Source organism: Macaca thibetana, chromosome 14 (assembly GCF_024542745.1).
Source record: "Macaca thibetana thibetana isolate TM-01 chromosome 14, ASM2454274v1, whole genome shotgun sequence".
Classification (NCBI taxonomy): Eukaryota; Metazoa; Chordata; class Mammalia; order Primates; family Cercopithecidae; genus Macaca; species Macaca thibetana.
The window spans coordinates 26,175,085-26,200,758 of NC_065591.1; the positions used below are offsets into that span (position 1 = coordinate 26,175,085).

The 25,674-nt window shown below is 35.3% G+C and overlaps 1 pseudogene; it reads right to left on the reverse strand.

Annotated features, from left to right (window-relative positions):
* LOC126934777 (60S ribosomal protein L18-like) overlaps nt 1-25,674 on the reverse strand; it is an 83,784-nt pseudogene that overhangs the window by 19,237 nt on the left and 38,873 nt on the right.

Below are 25,674 nucleotides of genomic sequence, written 5' to 3' on the forward strand. Positions count from 1 at the left end.
TGTAGAAATGAATATATGAACAAAGAATACCCAAGGCAGGAGGAAGTAAAATAAGTTAATATATTATAAGGCCAGACAATTGTCTGGGATGGGATATATTAGTTATTTATATTGGATGCTACTAAGTTAAGATGCATTTGTCCGGGGGTGGTGGCTCACACCTGTAATCCCAGCACTTTGGGAGGCTGAGGTGGGTGGATCATGAGGTCAGGAGATCGAGAGATCGAGACCATCCTGGTTAACACGATGAAACTCCATATCTACTAAAACTACAAAAAATTAGCCGGGTGTGGTGGCAGGTGCCTGTATTCCCAGCTACTCGGGAGGCTGAGGCAAGAGAATGGTGTGAACCTGGGAGGCAAAGCTTGCAGTGAGCCAAGATCATGCCACTGCACTCCAACCTTGGGCAACAGAGCAAGACTCCATCTCAAACAAACAAACAAAACATGCATTTGTTCATGAAACCATTAAACAAATAATAAAAATATTTTATAATAAATAACCCTATAGATGAGAAAATGAAACCCTACTGAAACTTGACTGATAAAAAGAAAAAGAACATACAACATGTAGAAAACAAATTGGATCAATTTATATCAAATGTAAATAAAGTAAAACTTCCATTATAAAGTCACAGATTATCAGAATGAATTTGTTTTGTTTTGTTTTGTTTTGTTTTTGAGACAGAGTCTTGCTCTGTCACCCAGGCAGGAGTGCAGTGGTGCGACTTGGCTCACTGTAACCTCTGCCTCCCGGGTTCAAGCAATTCTTCTGCCTCAGCCTCCCGAGTAGCTGAGATTACAGCCATGTGCCACCATGCCTGGCTAATTTTGTATTTTAGTAGAGATGGGGTTTCACCACATTGGCCAGGCTGGTCTCTAACTCCTGACCTCGTGATCCGCCCACCTTGGCCTCCCAAAGTGCTGGGATTACAGGACTGAGCAACTGTGTCTGGCCATCAGAATTAATTTTTATGAAGAAAAACTATATTCTGTGTGGAAGGAAGACATTTTAATTTAACGGAAAAGGAACATGGAAAATGAAAGTATAGAACATTTGTCATGCAAAGAATTTTTTAAAAAAGAAATACAGAGGAGCTATATATATATCAAACAAAATAAACCATAGGACATGAATTATTCCTGGAGATGAAGAGGAGTACTTCAAAATAATATGGAGGCCGATAAACCAGGAAAATGTAACAATCACAAATATTATGCAACTAATTAACATAGTATTATCATTGTAAAGCAAGAATTAACAGAAGTAGCAAATCTACAAGTCTCTCATCAAAACGGGAGATTATCACACCTCAGTCAGTAAGTGAATGAGCAACCAAAAAAAGTAGAAAGAATTCATAAGATCTGAAAAACCCGATTTTCTCAATTAACTTCATTAACATATACAGAACATAGCACACAACTGCAGAATACACATTTATTTTAACTTCATAAAAACCTTTGCTAAATATACATCGTCTGAGGGATGTAGCTATTCCTTGAATATCAAACAATGTGTTATCTTAAATGCATATGGTTTAGTTATTTATTGCTGCATGATAGACTATCTTAAAACTTCACGGACTTACAAAACAAATAATTCATTTATTTTCAAGAGTCTCTGGATTGTCTGAAATCATCTAGCCGTTTTTTTCTTAGGGTTTTATTCTTTCTTTCTTTCCTGTTTTTTTTTTTTTTTTTTTTTTTAAGACAGAGTCTCGTTCTGTCACCCAGGCTGGAGTGCAGTGGCGCAGTCTCGGCTCACTGCAACCTCCGCCTCCGGGGTTCATGCCATTCTCCTGCCTCAGCCTCCCGAGTAGCTGGGACTATAGGACTACAGGCGCCCACCACCACACCCGGCTGTGTGTGTGTGTGTGTGTGTGTGTGTGTGTTTGTATTTTTAGTAGGACGGGGTTTCACTGTGTTGGCCAGGATGGTCTCGATCTCCTGACCTCATGATCCGCTCGCCTCAGCCTCCCAAAGTGCTGGGAATACAGGCATGAGTCACTGTGCCCGGCCTTTTCTTGGGGTTTCTGTTCAGCACTGTATAGTCACTGTTGTCTAAAGTTGCAGTCCCATTGGGCTCTAAGCGAATGGTTTAATAACATGGCTATTGGTGAATACAGATGGTTGTTTAAAAACTCACATGGGCTCATATGAGAACAGATTTTAGTTCTCCTTTATATTATCCCCTTTATATTATCTCCCATTATCAAGCTTGTGGCTTGAGCTTCTTGTACTACAGTAGCTAGATTTCAAAAGCAAAGTTTCCAAGAATAATTTTGGTAGCAATTCTTACAGTAACTTTTCAGCTATCTTTGTGGATAATAATGCAATTCTTATTGATGAGTTTGGTACTTCTCAACAAATCCATTTTTATTTTTACTTTATGATATTCTGAAACTAAGATTTCAGATAATAATAAGATAATATAATGATATTCTGAAACTATTATTTATAAATAAATAATAGAACTAATGGAGTCCATGAAATAAAGGAGAGTAAACCAGATAATCTGTATGGTGTTTATGTTCAGATGTGAATGTCAAAAGTACACCTCTTCTCAAAGAGGGAAGAGGGAAAGCATCCCTGTTGGAAGGGGCTTTCTTAAGTTTCAGCAAAAATAGTGCATATAAATCTATATAATTAATCATATATCTTCACCTAATATATCCAAATTCTTTACTATGCCACTTTACCCAGAGCCAGATTTTAGGGACATTCAAAAAACAAAATTAGCTTGAGTGACTTGAAGCTTGATATGCCTTAAAAGCAGAATGCCCCTTATTGCGTGGGTGTTGAAGGGTGTAAAGCAGGTTGTGGTGTATAGTATAAGACAAAGTACTGTAGAAGTGGGAATTTTAATTTTCTTTTAAATGAGAATACTAAACAAATAATTTATATTTTATGTCTTCCACATATTTTGACTGAGAAGAGAGTTAAGTTTTACCATGACAAAAAAGGGGGAAACAGTTTTTCTCTGAATGAATGTAACCTAATATAGTGCTTAAATTTATATGAAATCTCCCATTGTACTATCTTGAATGCCTTTTCTATCTCCAATGTTAATAAACTTCCTCAATTTGTTTTTCCTACAAGAAATTTGCAGAGAAGAGGAGTTAACCATACCAAGTTAATTACACAAATGTTTGGAAATTAGTATTGTTATACTAAAAATTAAGATAAAAACTTGTGTTTATTGAACTCTGGCCATCCAAACTTCACTTACAATCTTAAGGTTTAACCTTTAGGTTTTCTCCAGTTACTGCATATCACATATTTAAAGTCATTCTGAACTATCATCAGAAACATTTAGCTTCCAGTGACACTGCGCTGTATTTTATTCAATATGATGTCTATTCTAAATGAAATAAAAGACTAAAGGAACAGTGCTTCCTTCCTTTGAAATCAGATTTTCGTTATAGAGTTGACCTTTAAATGTCCCATTTTATTAGGCAAACATTATTTGAAATTAGTCACAGGTTTCTTGTTTTGTGCAAGCAAAGCTTGATTGCAAGCCTTTCCGTAAAGCTTCTATTTGGTTTAATAATTCATACTTCTCTGCTTATCAGCTTTAAAATTCTAAAGGAGGCATTTGCCTATAAATCTTTCCTACTGCTACATTTTATTTTAATGCACAGCAACAGAACACTAACATAATTGGTGCAATCTGTTATTTACAGATATGCGGTGAGACGCAGGTGGCAAAGTCTTTTTTAGTGTTGTAAGGAAAAGTAAGACCTTCTTTCACAACTTGAGTTATGTGAATAAAAATTGTTCCTGGGTTAGGATAGCAGCCATTGTCACTACAGGTGTTCTCTAATTTCTGCAGTAAATCTTTTCCATATGGAATCCTTTTCAATTCCACTCTGCACCAGGATGTGTATTTTGTGTTAAGAACATTTATTCTTAAAAAAGTGGCCCCATAAAGAAATGTTATTGGGTTTTGCATTTATAATTATTAACAAATATCCAGAATTGGTTCATGACTTTGTTCTAATGAAAGTATCTATAAATGCTTTCTAAAATCTAAAACACAAATCATGCTTTTTTGCCCCATCATAAATTCTAGATTTAAATTTTCCAAAATCAAAGCTCAGTTGCTTCATTTGTTACACAGACCTTTGCTGCATTTCCATGGTTTGTTTAAATGAACATCCCAATAAACATTTTTTAAAATGGTAACTCTGTAACGACTCAGTTGAAAGTTGTATCATATCATACAAGTCCACATTCAATTAGCTACAATCTTTGGGGCCAGATATAATTTGGACATCAGAACTTCTTACATGTTATAAAGGCAATATAGGTGTATATTGCATGTTGTACAGAACTTCAGCACCCTGTAATTGTGGGATAAAGAGCCTCATTTTAATTTCATCAGGGTTTGCCCCAATCTTCTATTTGGCATTTGGAAATTGTGGGTAAGTGATTACCTCTTTTAATATTTTCTTTTTCTTTCTTTCTTTCTTTCTTTCTTTCTCTTTCTTTCTTTCTTTTTCTTTCTTTCTTTCTCTCTCTCTTTTCTTTCTTTCATTCTTTTCTTCTTTGTCTTCTTCTTTCTTTCTTCTTTCTTTTTCTTTTTCCTTTCTTGCTTCTATTCAGCATATGGAAATTGTGGTTAAGCGATTACGTTCTTTAATATTCTCTCTTTCTTTCTTTTTCTTTCTTTCTTTCCTTCTTTCTTTTCTTTCTCGCCTTCCTTCCTTCCCTCCCTCCCTCCTTTCTTTTCTTTCTTTCTCTTTCTTCTCTTTCTTTCTTTCTTTCTTTCTTTCTTTCTTTCTTTCTTTCTTTCTTTCTTTCTTTCTTTCTTTCTTTCTCTCTCTCTCTCTCTCTCTCTCTCTCTCTCTCTCTCTTTCTCTCTCTCTCTCTCTCTCTCTCTCTCTCTCTTTCTTTCTTTCTTTCTTTCTTTCTTTCTTTCTTTCTTTCTTTCTTTCTTTTTTTCCTTTCTTTCTCTGTTGCTTTCTGTCTTCTTAAATTGCTGATACTCTAGCAAAGTCACAGGGGGATTTTGTTGTTGTTGTTATTTTTGTTGGTGGTGTTGTTGCTCACTGATGTTTACAAAGTGTTTACAACAGTGAATGAAAGATATAAACACCCAAAAGATAACTGTTGAATGAATTGTATGAATGAACATGTGGGTAAATTTTATATCCATTTAACTGTCTTTTTTTTTTTTTTTTTGAGACGGAGTCTCGCTCTGTCGCCCAGGCTGGAGTACAGTGGCCAGATCTCAGCTCACTGCAAGCTCCGCCTCCCGGGTTCACGCCATTCTCCTGCCTCAGCCTCCCAAGTAGCTGGGACTACAGGCGCCCACCACCTCGCCCGGCTAGTTTTTTGTACTTTTTAGTAGAGACGGGGTTTCACCGTATTAACCAGGATGGTCTCGATCTCCTGACCTCGCGATCCGCCCGTCTCGGCCTCCCGAAGTGCTGGGATTACAGGCTTGAGCCACCGCGCCCGGCCAACTGTCATTTGTTAAGCACAAAGCATTATCCAGTTACCGGGGAACTAAGAATTTATAATAACGTAAGGAAGTGAATATATAAAATAGTAAAAATAGCACTTATTGAAATTTACATTATGCCAGTAGTTTTCACAGTGTCTTGTGAAATTCTCAAAATAAGTTTGGGATATGCTTCCTATTATTTTCCTTAAATTGTGTATGTAAAACTGAGACTTGGAAAGGATAAAAGACTTGTCAAATAAGTCACAAATGATAGTATCAGAACGAGACTCTGAACACAGGCAATTTGACTTTGAAGTCCACAGCATTAAGGATCTAGATATAGTGAACATGTCAGCAAGTAGATGATAATACAATTCAGTATGTTAATAAGGATAAAAAAAGATTTTAAAAAGTATAAAATGTTTTCACATAATAGTATGGTTGTAATGGCCAGAATATTGAAAGAGAGCTTCACTGAGGTGGCAGGCAGGAAAATATAATTATTGATAGATATATGTAGGCTTTAGAGAAGTGTGATGTTGAGAAAAACTACCACATAGACTCAAGGTCCAGAGTGAGGAATTTCTAAAGATGCTTACATATGTACTCATGGTACTGAAGGAAGAAAATCTAATCTTGAGAAAATCCAAAATTTATAGAAATAAGGTAATTCCAAAAACACAACACCATAAAGCATCTTGTGTGGCTCCATGTCTTTTCACAACTGCAGTTTTATTTCTACATTTATCTTCATATAAAACTTATGAACAGAATATTCAATAGTTTCAGTATCAGTTTATCACCTCATGCTTGGTTCTACTCCAAAAAGATTGTCACTGTAATTCACTATTGTAATAATCATCAATAATAACTATTCATCAAATCTAATGATCAATTCTGTCTCAAGATATCTTATGACTCAGTAGTATTTGAAAATTTTCTAGCAACCTTATTGAAATTTTATTTCGTTGACTTATTATATGTATCATTATATGTATTTTTCTCCTCCTTCCCTTGTTACTACTACTTTATGTTTTTTGCTGGAGTATCTCTTCATATTTCTAAATGCTCAGCAGCTCATGCTCAGTTCTCCAATAACCTTTCTTTTCTCTCTTTCTCCTCTCTCTCTTTCTCCCTCCTTTCTTTCTTCCTTCCTTCCTTCCTCCCTCCCTCCCTCCCTTCCTTCTTTCCTTCCTTCCTTCCTTCCTTCCTTCCTTCCTTCCTTCCTTCTTTTTCCTTCTTTCCCTCCCTCCCTCCCTTCCTTCCTTCCATTTTTCTTTCTCTTTCTTTTTCTTATTTATGATTCCATATAGATTTAGCTATAAATAGTTGATCTCCAAATTTATAGCCTGGGCTGGGTGTGGTAGTTCACACCTGTAATCTCAGCACTTTGGGAGGATGAGGCAGGCCGATTGCTTGAGCTCAGGAGTTTAAGACCAGCCTGGGCAACGTGGTGAAACCCTGTCTCTACAAAAACACAAACATTATCCGGGCAAAGTTGCACACATCTGTCGTCCCAGCTACTTGGGAAGCTGAAGATCACTTGAGCCCAAGAAGTTGAGGATGCAGTGATCCATGATCATGCCACATCACTCCAGCCTGAGTGACAGAGTGAGAACTTCACACACACACACATACACACACAAACACACATACGTACACACACGTAAATTATAGACTGATATATATAATAATCCCTGAACTCAAGAAGCTCACAACTAAATACCTGCCAACATTTCCTCTATAGGGTCTTAACATAGCCAAAACATTACTTTTCTCTGTAAACAAATTTCTGCTCCAGTTTTTTCTATCTTACCATTCACCATTTATCCAATTGCTCAAACCTGGAAGTCACCCTTCATTCTTTTTTTTCCACTTTTATCCTGAGCCCAATTAATACGTTTTGACAAATTAACTTTTTAAAAATGTATTTTTAACTGACAAATAATAATTGTACATATTTCTGGTTTACATCATGATGTTCTGAAATATGTATATAGCATGGAATGGCTAAATCAAGCTAATTAATATATACATTATCTCACATATTAATGTAATCTCTTTTTGTAATGAAGACACTGAAAATTTACTCTCAGCAATTTTCGAGTATAAATTACATTGTTATTAACTATAATTATCATGTTGTAAAAAAGGTCTCTTGAACTTACTCCTTTTGTCTTACTAAAATTTTGTATCTCTTGACAAATATCTCCCCATTTCCTCCTTCCCCAATCCCTGGTAAGCCCCATTCTACTTTCTGCTTCTATGAGTTTGACTTTTAGATTCCACGTATAAATAATATCATGCTATACAGTTGACCCTTGAATAACATGGGTGTGAAATGTGCAGGTCCATTTATATGCAGACTTTTTTCAACCAAACTCAGATACAGTAATCGAGGGATGTAAAACTTGCACATAAGGAGGGCTGACTTTTGGTATACATGGGTTCCTCAGGGCCAACATTGAACTTGAGTATGCATGGATTTGGTTGTACACCACAGGGTGAGAAGGTGGTCTTGGAATCAATCCCCTAAAGACACTGTGTTTGTCTTTCTGTGGTTGGCTTATTTCACTTAATATAATATCCTCCAGGTTCATCTATGTTGTTGCAAATGATAGGATTTCTTTCTTGTTTAAGACACAATAGCAATCCATTGTTTGTTCATACCACATTTTCTTTATCCATTCATTCACTGATGCACACCTAGGTATATATCTTGCCTATTGTGAATTATGCTGCAATAGACATGGGAGTGCAGATGTCTCTTTGACCTGCTAATTCTACATTTTGGATATATAGATGAATCAACTTTCAAAGCATATCTGGAATCTAACTCTTTTCCTTCATTGTTGCCACTATCATCCTTGTCTGAGCTGCCATCATGTCTTCCATCAGCTACATCAATGCCAACATTAGTAGTTTAATTCTAGTCTAGTCCAGTCTCCATGGTGCCATTAAAGTAGTCTTTTAAAATCTTAAATAATATCACTTCACTACCAACTTTTTGATGGTTTTATTATCACATTTAAAACAATGTCTAAATTCCTAATGCAGGCAACAAGGCCTCATACTATTTAACTTTTAACCTAAACTTCTTCCTGCTTTAGCTATTCTAACTGTCTGGGTCACACTGTCCTTCCTAAAATTTCTTAAATTTGTTAAGAAATTAGAGTAATTTCCTGCCCCAGAGAGTTGAACTTCTGTTTCCTTCACCAGAATGATCTCCCTTTTCACATGTCACCCTGCTGTTCATGTCTTCATTTAGGGTTCTACTTAAATATTTCTTCCTCGTAGAGGCTTTCCCTGACCACCTTATTAAAAAGAGAAAACCCACTACAATTCTACCCACTCTCTATTCCCTTTCTTTGTTTCACTCATTCTTCATATAACTCATCACTACTTTAAATTAGCTGCATAGGCCTCCTGGCGTATTGATTCACCCAGAAGTGCCTGTCATTTATAAGACAGGCTACCCAGGCCTTAAGGGACACAGATGTTTTGTAATATTTATCATAAAAGCTATCATATTAGTGACATGAAGAACCAGCTGTGCCTTTACCAAAGTATAGGATCCAGTAAGCTTCCTGAACATTCCTACGTTTTGTACAATTAAGATGTTGTTTAAATAAAAAATATATATGAACTAATATAATGAACAATGTTTAGTATTTTAAATAAGTATCTCAATTTTTCTCAACACTCATAAATTTACTATTAAGCTTAAATTACCTGTGACATTATTGATTTTATTTCAATTAATATTGCACATCTCAAATGTGCCAAACAAGGGAATAGATCTTAGAAGAACAAAGCAAGTTCCCTTCCCTGAGGTGCTTTTAGAGTAGTAGGAATAGAATATTTGAATACAACTAACAACTAATAATATGAATGTAGTGCAAAGAAACATATATATTTATATACAAATTTTAAAAGACTGTGATGTTGGAGACATCAATGATTAGGTATAATGAGAGCCTTTAATTTTAGGCTTAAGTTGACTTACAATTTTCGATAATTCAGTCACAATTTAAAGTATAGATTTAAATTAGAACATCCATTTATATAAAAGTCTATCAGCAAAGTATATGTGAACTCATATTTCTAAAACATATTAATTATGGCACAATTTCACAATTGTAGCCCAGGAATTATTATAATAATCTTTATGTCATAAGAAATTGTACATTTGTGCAGATCACATTCAGAACATCTTGGAATAATTGCCTTTCTACTCCAAATCAGAAAGTATCTTGAACTATTTGCTTCAGGTTGACATCTTTGCTGATGTCTATACTGTAAAGGGAAATGATCAAAGTGGTAACAACAGAGAAATAAATATTCTCTTGTTCTGTATAATTCTCAGGAGAAAATGTATTATTTCTGTCTTAAGCCATTTTTGTAAAACATGTCACTTAAAGTGCCTTTGTAAGAACAGACATAACCATAGCAAATAACATTGTAGGGCTTTGCTACTATTCTCACACAAAGATTTCTTAGAATAATCTGATTCATATTTTCTAGCTCCTACAAAAGCAAACTCTGTTTGAACAGTATAGGTATGTATTTATTCTGTTATTACACTTGTGTCCACAATAGTTGAATAGAATCCCTATTTCTCTAAATAATTATACAATCAATTGATTCATAGCAGTTAGCATTCCAAAGAACTAACACCTACATTCTTAATTATCAAACTATTTTATAACTAGTTTAAATGGGTAACCTTTAAAATAAACATGTATCATAAATGTAATTTAATCTTTTCACCTTGCCTGTAAGTAAACAAAATATGAAAATAATAAATATGAGCATAGTAAAATCAAGAACAAGTAAAATGAGAATTGTGGCTGTTTTAAAACATGTACTATGCACCAGGCACTGGATAAATGTTTTGTCTTTTTTTTCTTTTAAAACCTATAGCAACCTATAACATACATGACATATATTATGTTTATCCTTTTTTGAAAGGTATGGAAACAAGAACAGTAAAATTACATCATTTTTCATAATCATTTAACTAACAAGGGAGTTGTTATTCAAATCCAGACAGGTTGACATAAGGGCTCAAGTCTTAACATTCACACTCTTGTTAAACGTTCATTTATTTATTCATTCATTCATATTTTTTCCTGTAAACAATGTATAAGACTATGCTGTTGTTATATGCAGATTGCCAACTTGTGATTCCCCACACCTACCTATTTTAGCTGTGTCATCCTGACAGACATCTTGTTGTCAAGAGAGATTACACACACTCTCTCTTTGCCTTAATTTCTTCATCAACAAGATGGAAATTGCAAAAAGAACAAACTATATAAGACAGTTAAATGAGATATAGATGTTCAACTGTTCACAGAATGGGTAATTATTCAAGAAGTGTTAGATGTCATTTTAAATTGAAGACGTATTTATTGAGCACCATCAATAAGCCAGGCTCTTTGCTTGTCACTAGGCAGGATGGAATTCTCTTGGCTCTGCTACTAAAATCACTAGTGTTAATGACATATTAGTGTATTGGTGACATACACTCTTTCTATACCTATTTATGCCTTCTGCATATCTGTACCTATCACTTATTCGGCATACATATTCTGAGCATTTAATATATGCTAGCTGCTGGGTGCTGGAAGAATCAGTGATATATGTGTCCAAACCTACTGTTTAGACATATCTAGGCATGTCTTGGAAACTGATGAGGTAAATCTAATTCACATCAATTTGCATGCAGTGAGAACACATCCTAAAGGAAAACTAATAACTAAAACTCATTGAGTGTTTAATAATGCCATTTTGATTTAAATGCTGCCCATGTACATAGGCAAGCAAATTTAATCCCATAGATCTCTGCAGGTGGTACCACTTTTTATTGGAGTACACATTTTAGGTGGCTGAATTTTTTACCAGTTTTATTAAAGTACAATTGATATGCAAATAACTGTATATATTTCATGTACACAATGTGATATGTTTGATAATATTATAATATTGATATTATACATATGAGATATGAGGCACAAGGAGGTTAAGTAATTTGCCAAAGATCACTCAACAACTATGTAGTAAAGTCCATGTCCAAACACAGTCATAAGGCTTAGAACCTACACTTTTTTTTTTTTTGAGATGGAGTCTCGCTGTGTCCCCCAGGCTGGAGTGCAGTGGCGTGATCTCGGCTCACTGCAAGCTCCACCTCTCGGGTTCATGCCATTCTCCTGCCTCAGCCTCCCAAGTAGCTGGGACTACAGGTGCCCACCACCACGCCTGGCTAATTTTTTTTTTCTTTTTGTATTTTTAGTAGAGACCAGGTTTCACTGTGTTAGCCAGGATGGTCTCAATCTCCTAACCTTGTGATCCGCCCGCCTCAGCCTCCCAAAGTGCTGGGATTATAGGCGTGAGCCACGGGGCCTGGCCAGAATCTACACTATTAACCGTAATACCATACAATCAATTTTGGACCCAGAACGAGGTGTCATAATACAGAGTTGAAAAAGATTCCTTGTATAGCATGGTGTTTGACAATTAGTTGCTCACTGTAAATTCCCCATAGATTTCTAGTACAAGAGAATGAGTAAAAGCAGAGATTTTTTTTTCCCTGAAATCTTTATAAGACTGTGGTTTAAGAGGTGATTTTCTATTAAAGTAATTATAAAATACACGAGAAGGGGATTCTATTCCACGTCATCACAACCACACAACTTTGACATATAGAAGTTTCTTATGGATAGGGTGTCTGGCTAGAGAGAGCAGTACCTGAAAAACAGAGCAATGGTGTTGAACAGAGGGAGTAGCAGAGTCAGTCATTCCACCAATTTGTCAACAGTGCTACGAGTGGAGATGATGCTGCCCAAGCAAAGCGACACAGTGTCGGTAACCAGCAGAATCAGCAGTGATGTGTGAAAATGATACAGTGTCAGTAGACATGGTGGTACACATGGAGAAAGGATCAAAGCCAAAGAAGCAACAATGAACAAATTAGGTCTGGTGGTAAATCTAATGAGCCAGAAGTGTCCGTGAGCTCGTGTAATATCCTCCAGGATTCCCAGAATAATTGTGGGAATATTTTAGGTGGCAGAAGAAGAGTCATTGAAATATGAATAATGACTAGATTTTGATGATGATTTTACTTACATCTTGATGTGGCCTTGCAGAAACTCAAATGTCATAAGGCATAGTCTTTGCCCTTAAGAAACGTATGGTCTTTGAGGTGAGACAATCAAGCAAATACTTACTTGAAACATGGCTCTTGAGTTACACACAACATTCAGTTGTAACACAATCAGTGAGGAGGAGGATAACTCCCTAGTCTCAACATTTCTTACACCTTGTTCTGCAACATTCCTCCCAAAGGTTTTTATTTTATTGTTCTGATTGTTGCTGGAGTGTTTGTGTTGCATGAATTAAGCCTGAATCTTACTTCACGAAGGTATATTTCTTCTACATTTTATGTATTCGCTCCTTCTCTCATTTCATGCCAGGCAGGAACACAAAGTAGAGGAGGAGAAATAAGAGCAGTCAGTTGTTTTTATTCCTGGTAGTTAAGTTCTAAAAAGCAACTGCGAACCATGAATTAGCAAATTCTGAGCTATGGCTGCTAGCGGAAATACAGAATTGGGTCCCTGTGAACCTCTGGTCATAATATTTTCATCATCTGATCAACATATAACCTTGTTTTAGACATATTTCTTTTTAAAGACCTTTATTTAATATTTATATATATTGTTGATTCATTATGTTTGAACCCACAGCCGGCAATACTGTAACTCATGCCAGAATGAATATTATCTAACATGTGTTTTCTCTGTAAGTTACGTCCCAGCCTTTCTGAGCTAAGGAACTCTAAGAGGCACTTCAGGACAATGCAAGTAGGCTACTTTAAAAAGTAGAATTGTCAACAAAAAGCACAAAAATGTGAATAACTTGACAACAGCAAAAAAGGACACAGTATGAGGGCAGAAACCAGAAGTCAGAGTGCCTGAATATCTCTTTTTTGATCTCAACTGGCAAGGTGTGTGCACGACCACATATAATTTCTCACTCTGTCTGCAAATGACTGTGAAAGCACAATATATTTTATTTTTGGAGTTACAAACAAATTTTGGTAAATAGGTAAATCTGCAAATAAAGAATTTATGAATAATGAGAATTGACTGTATTTGGCGAATAGCATCATGTCATTAATTTCCTTAAAATCTTATTTTTACTTAAGAACTGACTAACTGGGACCCTAGTAATAAATAAAACTGAATACATTTTAATCAGCTAAATGAGATATCTTTGATCACAGCTTATAAAGCATTAGAAAATACACAAAATTATTTCAAATCAATTCTTGATAATGATATAACTATCACTCACATTTTACCTGATATTTTATAATTAATAAGTGTTTGTGCATCCAGTGCATATACATCTTAATCTTCCTGGCAAAGTTTTGACTTTGGCATTTTAATCTCCGTGTTTGAAGAAGAAAACATATACAGTCCTCTTCTGAAGAAATTGCTCCATGTTCTTTTTTGAACAAAGTACATTGAACAAATAAAATGACATAGCATTGATGTTTAATTATTTTTCTATTTATCTCTTAGCCACATCATAGTAGTTTTGAAACTCAGCAACCTGAGTTATTATAAAATTGCTAACACAGATTCCTATACAGTGATTTTTCCCCACAGATCCTAGTAATAAACTCCTATCATCAAAGATAAACTGTGTTTGTATACTACTGGCTTCAGGAACATGGTTAATTATGGCCAAGGCAATTGACGCTCTAAGAGTTTGAATGAATTGGCTAGGGTCACACAGGCAGAATTGACACTAGCCACAGACCCAACATACCCAGCTTGAAAACTTCTGCTCATGCATATTAAACAACAGCTTCTCTGTTTTGTTTATACTGGCACCTTATAAGGGCCCAGAATTGGCACATGTTCCTCATTTCTTCGGTGAAAAATAAAATTTACTCCATGCTAAAAACCCACTATAAAAGAGGAAATCAATTTTACCCCCAGGCATGTATACTCACTGTAAATTTCTACCTTCATTTAAAATTTCATTATGTTTTTCTTGTTTATCTCCTCCCTTTTCATCAACAATTTTTAAATCAAAAGAGATTTAGCACACTAAACTTCACTTGTGGGGAAAACTCCCTTTTCATCAACAACTTTTAAATCAAGAGATTTGGCATACTAAACTTCACTTGTGGGGAAAAACCTATCTATAAGTGGAAGATAAAATGTTCACAGATAAGAAGAAAACTTATCTTTAACCTCAGGCTTACTAAGTAAAACCTTACAAGGACAAAACACTTGATATTAATTATGAACCAGCCTTCCAAGGCAAGAGAGACCTGAACAGGTTGGACTCATGAAGTGATGCTTGTGAAGTGTCTCGAAATATTGTCACCCCTGCTGAGACTCCTGATGCTGCCACTTCTAATGCCAAACTCGCTGTCTCTCCATGTTGTCCTCTCGTTCAAGCCACTTTACGGCCCTATCCAATAAGCCAAGAAACACTCTAAAAATCTGACTGTTCCAAGTAAAATAAAAGCATTTTTAGAAACCAAATTATGAACTGCAGGGGCTAAAGATCAGTAATCATGATTGATTATACTCTAGAACACAGTTCTGGAAAAAGAGATCTGAAAAAAAATCAGACCAGAAAGCTGCGAATATGATGAATATGGAGTTAAAGAAAAGTCATTCTCCAAATCATTAGGATTGAAAACAAAAAAATTAAGGTATCTATGTAATAGTGAATATTGGCACAATATTTTAATGGTGATCATCATTACAGTTGCCTAAATATTAGTATCGTAAATAAGTAAGATTGAAATAGTTAGACTAGATTATAATAATTTATACAAATTAGGTCATGTCTACAAATTAGGTTATATGAGCTATAGAAAAGTACCTTATAGTTTAGATCCAGGTAGTTAGGTAAATATGTATTTAACTGGGTTTTACAACCCATTTGTACATGTAGACATTGTTTACAATTGTTACAATTAATTTTTCTACACCTCATTTTCTTGATATAAAATACACATAATAAAAGAACCTATGCCATGGATTTATTGCAAAGGTAAAATTGAAAAAATCTGATCAAAATGTTAAAAATTCCATATTCAGAAACAGAATTATACTAGGATAACACCTAGTTGTCAGTTTTAGACCATAGCCAGAATATTTTTAAGCTAGATATCAGATCACATAACTGCATGATTTTAAAATTGTTAAAAGGCTGGGCGTGGTGGCTCAAGCCTATAATCCCAGCACTTCGGGAGGCCGAGGTCAGGAGTTCTAGACCAGCCTGACCAACATGGTGAAACCCCATCTCTATTAAAAATACAAAAATTAGCCTGGTGTTGTGGTGGTGAGGCAGGAGAATCACTTGAATCTGGGAGGCAGAAATTGCAGTGAGCTGAGATGGCGCCACTGCATTGCAGCCTGGGTGACAGAGTGAGACTCTGTCTCAAAGGAATAAAAAAATAATAATAAAATAAAATTGTTAAAAAGTCATCATTAGGATGGAAATGAGAATAAGGTCTCAAATCCTTAGCATTGTGAAAAGTCTTTCCTAACTCTATCTACATCTTCATCTCCCAACACTGTACTTGTTGCTCTGTTCCAGGATCCCTGCCACCTCAGGTTTCTTTCAGTCTTTAAAATATAACATAATTCCTAACATTCATGAGTCCTAGGCCCTTTACTGGAATTTTAACATTCCATTTTTAAGTTTTTTTTTTCCATCCTTTAGATCCTTCAACTTTTCCATTTTTAAAATGTTTATTTAATGCTTACTATATGCTAAAAATTTTCAGTTCTTTTCCTGTATTACCTTACTTAATATTTATAAAACTGTATGTTACATGAATAATTACTACTTCCATTTTAATGATGAGGACACTAAGGCAGAGAACGCAAGTAAATTGTTCAATGGTATGCTCATTGTAAAGGAGAGAGTAGAGATTGTGAGTCCTTGGTATTTACTAGGATGCTATCTAACATAAGGAAAAATTTCTTCCTGTTCCCAGCAGACCACATCACACTGGAATGTGTTCTCATATTTTCCTATTCTATTTCTTCCTAGCACCGAGTATAGTTCATAATAATACTTTCATTTGGGAGTTGGTCCACAATAGTAGTTTATCAAATGAACCCTGGAGTCAGACAACCTAGGTTTGAAATATGACCCCACTACCTACTGAATGAGTTGGGTAAGTTATTGTATGATCAGATTGTTATTTGTAAAGTATTGATGATAATATCACCTGAGGCATAGTGTTATTGTTAGAGCTAAGATAATATATGTGTAACAGTCCAGCTATAAGGACCAAGATCCTAACAACTGTGTGATATGCCAATCTAAGCCAACAGATAGAGAAGACCATTGTCAAACTAATGAAGAAATGTATAAACCAGAAAAAGCTAGATGACAGTGTGAAGAGAAACAGGATGTTTGCATAGTCTCAAAGTATTTTTCCTGGACATTTATTAATAATAATAAAGAACACAATGCAAGCTTAATAATGGAGGAACCTGGAAAACAAAACATTAACCAAATGATGAAGTTTAATATTATTGGTAGAAATGTCGTCATGTATTCTCTCAAATAATGTACTGATATATGTACCATGTCTTTGATATTTTTGTCTAAATTTGTGACATTAGTCTAATCATGAGAATGCTAATAGAGGGAAAAAACAGTAAATTTTGAATAAGGTCTGTAGTTTTGTAATGAATGGTATTGCACCAAAACCAATTTTCTAGTTTTCATAACTGCAATAAGGTATTTACATTAGTGCAAACTAGGTAAAGGGTTTGTTTTTCATTTTTGCAAATTTTTTATTATCTATAATTATTTGAAAATTAAAAAGGTGAAAGACAGAGAGGAAGATAAAGAGAAAGAGACGAGGGGAGAGGGAGAGACCTAGACACCACAAGTCAAAAGAGAAGCACAACTGGAAATTAAAGCATTTTGAATTTGACTCATAGATGTAGCTGAAACATAATTTTAGTCTTAGAGGGCTGGGGTCATTTTCAGGTCTGTAGTTGAGACTATGGGCTCACTGACCATAGTCTCACCTGGGCATGGGCCTACCTTCTTAAAATGTTCCTCTTCCTTTAGATACTCCAGATTTTTGTTAGACAACCTCCTACCTAGATCCCAAAGCTACCTCAAAGCCATTTTTCTTCATGAAAATGAAGAAAATTATTGCTGCTGTGGGGAGACATGAGAGAGGAACCTCCTATTTTGCCACCCTGCTGATGTCACTCCCAAACGACCTCTGTGTCTGCTATTTTGCTGTCAGTTTTCTTTGTTGGAGTTGTCAATGTGCCTGTCATCAAAGAAACAGTATTATTTATTTTTGTATCAGCCACAGCACGTGGGAGCACTCAAGAATTTGTCAAGTGACTAAATGAATGAAGCAGCATATAAATAAATTAATTGATGTATCTAATATACCATGGATTGTGACACTAATATGAGGAAAAGCCAAAGTTCAGTGAGGCATTGAAAGATATTTGAAATTATGCCCTTTAGTGGCCTTCTGTGCTTACTTGTGGGCCCTTTATTTTGTATCAGAAAACTGTCTTTGCAGGATAAGAAATCACTATGATAATTAACAAATATATTAATTTTTTAAAATTAGCCTTTGACATATTAAACATTTAATTACAATTGTTACGTTCTTGCATCTCCTTAATTTCTAAAATATATATGGATAAATTATTGATCTACAATCAACTGACATAATTAAGTTTTGCAAATATATTTTCATGCTACAAAAACTATAATGATGTACAAGTATTTCTCTCTCTCATACATATGAACTTAGAAACTAGCCGAGCAGATTTATAGCTACAATACAAGTCATCTAGTCAATGATTTCTTTCATTCATTGTCTTTCATAACTTTCAGGATGTTGAAAGGTGGTAATTTGACTGATTTTTACTACGTAGCTCTTACCTTACTCCTGCTTTGAAATGAGCCATCAGCTGACTGCTCCCACCTCCCATGCAAAACCTGAATTCTGAGGTTCTTAGGCAGAGTTGGATCAGCATCTTCTGGGAATATGTAGAACAGTTCATTTGAAGGGAAGAGACAGGAAGTAGCTATGACCAAGACCAACGCCAGGGCAGCTTTTCCTCTTTGCCTTTACCACTGCCCATCTCTTTGGTCCACTTAAGAGTACCTCAGCATTTGGTACAGCTTTACAGTTCAGAGAGCCAAGGACCTGAAAGTGGTTTGTTTGTGTGGTCCATTCCTCTCTGAAGTCTTAACCTGCTGTTTTCTTGGTTCAGAGCACAATTCCTTGGCAGTGACTTTTGCTTGTAAAAACACTGAAATGTAATATTCTAAAATCAATATATTTTATTGTGTTTATTCAACTTCCTCCCCCTTTTTTTGTTCTCACTTATCGTCATTTTTTTGGAGCGCTGCTTTTCCAGACTGAATACCAGATGTCTTCTACATTATATAGTAATAGTTTTTGTTTTATTGAAAAACCACTGCTATAGTCTGGCTACCAAGAGTGCCATTTTTGGTTGTTTCTACAATTTAACATTTGGATTGGCAGATGGGGTGGAAAAGACTGCCAGGGGCAGGATGGTATAATATATTGATCCCTTTAACTCCCAGTGCAAGACTGTAAAATAGAAGAAATGATTATGATATATGTTGCATTCATCATATCAAACCCCAATATTACATAATATTTTAAAGCAGATTTTATAATTAACTATGTCCAAGCTGATGTCATGTGATTTATATCTTAAGTAGGCTATAAGATGCATGTAAAATGCAAAAGAGTTAGGGAATGTATCTTTTTCCATGAGCCATTGGAGTAAAGTGTAAGTACATGTGAGATTCCCTAGATTCATGTTTGTATGATACCAGCCTATTGCCATGGTGATGGCTGTAAATAAGCCCATTACAACTCTCTAAGGCTAAATAAGGTAGCATATAAGATAAATAAACTGGGTTGTTGGAACAAGCTCCTACCTTGTGCTCTTTTAAAAGCCAACAGAATAATCTTTCCAAAATGCAAATCTAATTATGTCATTCTTTACTTAAAACTAGTCAACAGCATCACATATAGGATTCAGCTGCCTAAGTGTGGCAGAGATACTTAGTCTACCTTTCTAGTTTTCCGATTCAATTCTCAAAAGATGGTCGGTGGTTTCTACTCCTGAGGTCTACCAGATCACAAGGAAAATAATTTGCATTACCTAGAAACACTGGGGTATTTCATGTATCTGTCAATTCAGTTAAGCAAAACATGTGCTTTTCTGTCCCCTTGGTCAAATACCACAGCCCTCAAAACCAACTCTTTAAGTTTAATGACTCAAACTTTCATTGAGTCATTTCTGCTGAAAAAGTTTGCAACATCCAAATTCATTAACCTGGGATTGTAACTGTTTTTATCATTGGAGTGATTACATTGTATTTAAAACTTAAATTTATTTTAAATTTGTAATATGTAAGCATATTAATTTAAATATTTTTTCTTCTATTACATAGGAGAAGTCTATTTTTGGCAATGATTATGTCTTATATTCCTGTTTCTAGGACTTATTACAAGCCCAGCACATACTGATTTCTTAATAAAATATTTTGCTTTAAGGTATATTGAGATAGTGATTAGTAACAATAATTAACATTCACCGTTCAATTATTTTGTAATGATAATCTTCCAGACTCTCTTATTCTCTTTATTATACATTTTCACACTTATGTATTACATTTCTCCCTGTCATCTAGATCATGTCTTTTTTTTTTTTTTTTTGAGATGGAGTCTTGCTCAGTTACCCAGTCTGGAGTGCAGTGGGGAGATCTCGGCTCACTGCAAGCTCCACCTCCTGGGTTCATGCCATTCTCCTGCCTCAGCCTCTGGAGTAGCAGGGACTATAGGCGCCCACCACCATGCCCAGCTAATTTTTTGTATTTTTAGTAAAGATGGGGTTTCACCATGTTAGCCAGGATGGTCTCAATCTCCTGACCTCATGGTCCACGGGCCTCGGCCTCCCAAAGTGCTGGGATTACAGGCATGAGCCACTGCGCCTGGCCATATAAATGACTTTTAAATTTATGTCTATGGCCCGTATTTTCTTCTCTGAATGAGTCCTGAATATCTTCTCTTGTTTATCACAATGATAACAGAAAAGTGTTTCAGAGCATAGGCTTTGAGCTGTGATCTTGTCTCTGCTTCCAACTAGCTGTGAGAGCTTGAGCAAGCTGTATAACCATTCAATATTACGATTTTCTTGTTTGTAAAAATTGAAATAATGAAATTAATACCGTTCCATGAGTTCTTGTAAGGCTTCCATGAGACACATGTAAAGTGCTTAGAAAAGTGTTTGGCACATAGTAGGTGCGCAATAAATGTTATCTATAACTACTATCAGGACATTCCCTCATAAGGCTTTCATGATACTATATATGTTCTTTTTTAAAAAATGAAGCACACTGAAATTTTAGATTTTTTTTTTTTTTTTTGAGACAGATCTCGTTCTGTCACCCAGGCTGGAGTGCAGTGGCATGATCTCAGCTCACTGCAACCTCCGCATCCCGGGTTCATGCCATTCTCCTGCCTCAGCCTCCTGAGTAGCTGGGACTACAAGCACCTGCCACCACGCCCAGCTAACTTTTTGTATTTTTAGTAGAGACAGGGTTTCACCGTGTTAGCCAGGCTGCTCTCGATCTCCTGACCTCGTGATCTGCCTGCCTCAGCCTCCCGAAGTGCTGAGATTACAGGCGTGAGCCACCGTGTCCAGCCAATTTTAGATTTAACTTCTTCTTCTTATTATTATTATTTGAGACAGAATGGAATCTCACTCTCTCACCCTGTCTGGAGTGCAGTGGCATGATCTCGGCTCACTGCAACCTCCGCCTCCCGGGTTCTAGCGATTCTCCTGCCTCAGCCTCCTGAGTAGCTAGGATTACAGGTGCATGCTACCACGCCTGGCTAATTTTTAGTAGAGAGTGTAGTTTTAGTAGAGACGGGGGTTTCACCATGTTGGTCAGGCTGGTCTCGAACTCCTGACCTTGTGATCCACCTCCCCATCACCCTAGCCTCCCAAAGTGCTGGGATTACAGGCATGAGCCACCATGCCCGGCCAGAATTTTTTAGATAATGTATATATAAATGATGGAGTGACTGTGTAATTCCACTGATTTGGATCACCACTTCACTACTATTTAACATCATAGTATAGGTCTATATGTATTTTTCTAAAAAGTGATGTTTATAAAAATACACATTTTTATTTAAAAAATTCTTCACTAGTTATTGTGAGATACTAACACATAGGTATATCTTTATAGGTCTCTTCATTCTGACCAATAAAAATGAATGTCTCTATTTCATCCAATATATAAGATAAAAAGGTTACATTCAATCCGTGTGTCAATTTTCCCAAATGGCTTTCACGCATGTTAAAATACAGGAATTCTAGTGATATGTGATGACCACACTTTATAAAAACTACATATCTCTCATTTTGAGTCAAAACAAAGCAAGATTCACCAAATGTTCTCCTATGACCTAAATTTTGTCTTAAAATATAATTTAGAAAGTGACCTACAAGAAGGCATCTATGTTTATAAAGATGGTCCCTGAATTAGGAAGATTCTACTTAGTACCTTTTTACTTTAAGGTGGTGGGAAAGTGATATGCACTCAATAAACTCCTCAACTTAAGATGGAGTTACAACTTAAGATGGGGTTTCAATTTACATTGTACATTGAAAATTGTAAGTTGAAAACACACATTCAACTTACAATATTTTCAAATTGTGATGGGTTTATCAGAATATAACCTCATTGTAAGTGGAGAAGAATCTGTATATTCATTTTAAGTCCTTTGTCTTGTCCCTAACCAAGAATTCTCATTTTAGTTGCAAACAGTTCTAGTATTTTTTTATATCCAAAATGTCTATGTGTGATTTTAAAATATCATTACAGAGAATTCACAAGATTTAGCAAAGTTTAGACTCATGTGAATCTTCTCAAATATGAAATCCATATCTAAAACAAGTAAACACGTATATTCTACGTTTTTGGAGTGACTGCTGAGGCTTACTACAGATTTGTCTCTGGTGGATATAATCATCGTCATTGTCAGTTTCACTGTCTAAAGCCTCAGGGACAATTTCATGCCTGTCAAAATTCTGATGGTTTCAGGTTGCTTTAAATTTTTACCACGTATATGGTTATATATAAAATATGTCTAAACACACTAATACTATATGATACATACTATACTACATATATATAAAACTGTAGCTATATATAAAATTATAATAATATAGCACTATATATAAGTATATATATAGGCTTCAAATGTATACTACCTTTTTTGTTTTCCCTTCATCTTTCAATGTTTCTTACTGAAATTATAATCTAAACACGAGTAGGCTATAAATGGTTAAAGAATGTTACAAAAGTAAAACATAAAGTGTTCTCCAGAATTTACATTATTTTTGTGTTATCAAGGAATTCACAGTGTTGAGAGACAGGACTATAGCTAGTCACATCTTTGCAAACCAAAGCTCAATCAAGCATTAGTTCAGCATGGAAATAAATTGGTTTCTGAGGAGTAGTAAATTTTGTGTAATGAAAAATTAATAACTCATAGGTTAGTAAGGTAGCAAGCTAGATGAGCCTCTGACATTTGTTGAGAAGCATAATCTCTGTGGGACATTAGCCCCACCTCCAAAACATAAAACTATCAACATTTGCCATTACCAGCAGTATTTACACACAATGCCCCTGAAATACCACCAATAACAAAAAGAAAGAGAGAAAGAGAGAAATTTGGCTAATTTCACCTTCTGATTTAATTTTAGGAGCACAGAATATACAGATGTCCAAACTTCCACTCAAGAATCATTGAGAATTCAATGTTCCTAGATAATACTCCCTATTGCAATTGAATGTACCTTCTAGCGACGTTGCCCCAGTTTGAGGAGGATGGCATTAAATGGTTGTTAATGTCTGTTAACAACCAAACAAACAAAAATGTCTGTTAATGTTCATAATATTTGGATGAGAATTGAAAAGTGCCATGCTGAATTGCTAGTAATAAATAATTTTTGTTACTTTTGTTTGATATTTCCATTTGCACTTTCTTTCACATTTCAGCTATCGGGATTTGTAATTGGGGTGTCTTTTATAATTATAGTAACTTAAGAATCAAACAGTTTTTGCCGGGCGCGGTGGCTCACGCCTGTAATCCCAGCACTTTGGGAGGCCGAGGCGGGCGGATGACGAGGTCAGGAGATTGAGACCATCCTGGCTAACACGGTGAAACCCCGTCTCTACTAAAAACGCAAAAAATTAGCCGGGCATGGCGGCGGACACCTGTAGTCCCAGCTACTGGGGAGGCTGAGGCAGGAGAATGGCGTGAACCTGGGAGGTGGAGCTTGCAGTGAGCCGAGATCGTGCCACTGCACTCCAGCTTGGGCGACTGAGCGAGACTCCGTCTCAAAAACAACAACAACAACAAAAAAATCAAACAGTTTTGGTAAAAGGAAAAGCAGCTTGTGGCAGCAATGTCACAACTGTGAAAACACCACAATACTGATGTTAGTTTCTCCTCAGACTGAGCTAGTCAGTTAGCTTGATTTTTTTCCCCCTACCTGACACATCTTCTGTGAATTTGTAGTGTCTTGGAAGCATTGATCTGCAATAAACAAAGATCATTTAGTTCACTTCCCTCAGGTTGCAGATGAGGAAATTTACCTGTGAAGAGAGAAAATTAAAAGCTATTTGCCCAAAGGCTTAGACTGTCACATACAGGTACAGCCAGGTCTAAAAACAAACCTCCAAGATAATCTAATTACAATCTCACAAAATATGGGTTATATTGTTAGTAATATAAGCAGTTGTATTTTTAAAAGAAAGCCTCTATACTTCGAAATAATTTGTTGAAAAATTAGAAATTCAAACCTTAAACTTGTTTTTGTTTCTAATTTTGGCAAGTCAAATCACCTATATATCTCATTTATTGCTTCTCAGTAGAAAAATAATCCAGATGACAATTGGAGATAAACATACATGAATTATTTAATAATTATACTATTAGTGAACATAAGCTCATATATTTATACAAAATCTGCAACATAAATATTAAAATAGCTTGCTAATTTTATTAAACTTATGGTAGTTATAAGTTAATGTAATTCTGTTTTATAATGTGTTGTACGTTATCTAAAAGTGAAAATAATCATAAGTATTAATTGAAAATTTCAGCTTAAGAGTATTGTATTTTAGCAACCATTAACTTGTTAGTTCACCAGTACATAGATATGTGTAATATGAGGAACGAATAGCTTTGGAATTACATGTAAATTGCTGGTAAGAATGGAAGCGATATATCTTTATTTACTCAGTTGGTAGTTATCAGGAGGACACTTGAAGTCCACCTATCATATTTTATATCACTTTGAAAGCAGCTTTTGTACAGGATTTCAAACTACTCATTTTGTTTTCCTTTTAATGTCACTTTTCTCACTAATTTATCCAAAATTTTAATGAAATTGATGCACAAATTACAGATCCAGCCTGTGGAAAATTATAGGGGTGAAAGTGAATTTTTTATTACTGTAAAATATTTTACTGATTGATGGGGATACACATATTTGTTTCATGCATAGAATGTGTAGTGATCAAGTCATGGTATTTGAAGTATCCATCACCTTGACCATTTATCATTTCTCTGTTTTCCTAACATTTCAAGTCCTCTCTTCTACCTACTTTGAAATGCACAATACATTGTAGCTAACTCTAGTCCTACTCTTCTGTGGAATATTGGGGCTTATTTCTTCTATCTAATTGTATGCTTCTACTCACTAATCATCTTCTCTTTATTCCCCACAAAAGCCAATTTTAAAAATTATTTTTATATCCCCATGATTACATAGAAATAAACTACTCTATACAGACACAAAAGCAGTGAGTTACTCTACATAAAGGATTTTCCACATCCATTTAATTATTCACAATATTTTTTTTCTGGGAATTATATTTATGTCAATTCAATCCCCTAGCAGGGAATTCTAAGACCATTTTTGTTTTCATTTTCACTTTAAATGCTAGGAAACTCAAGAGTAAAAGTGAGATGAATATTCTACAAAATGAAAATTTGTAATCTCTTCTCGGAGTTATCAGATTCCATCATAATTGTTTCGCATTAGCAAACAATAAGTTTTTGGAATAGGAATG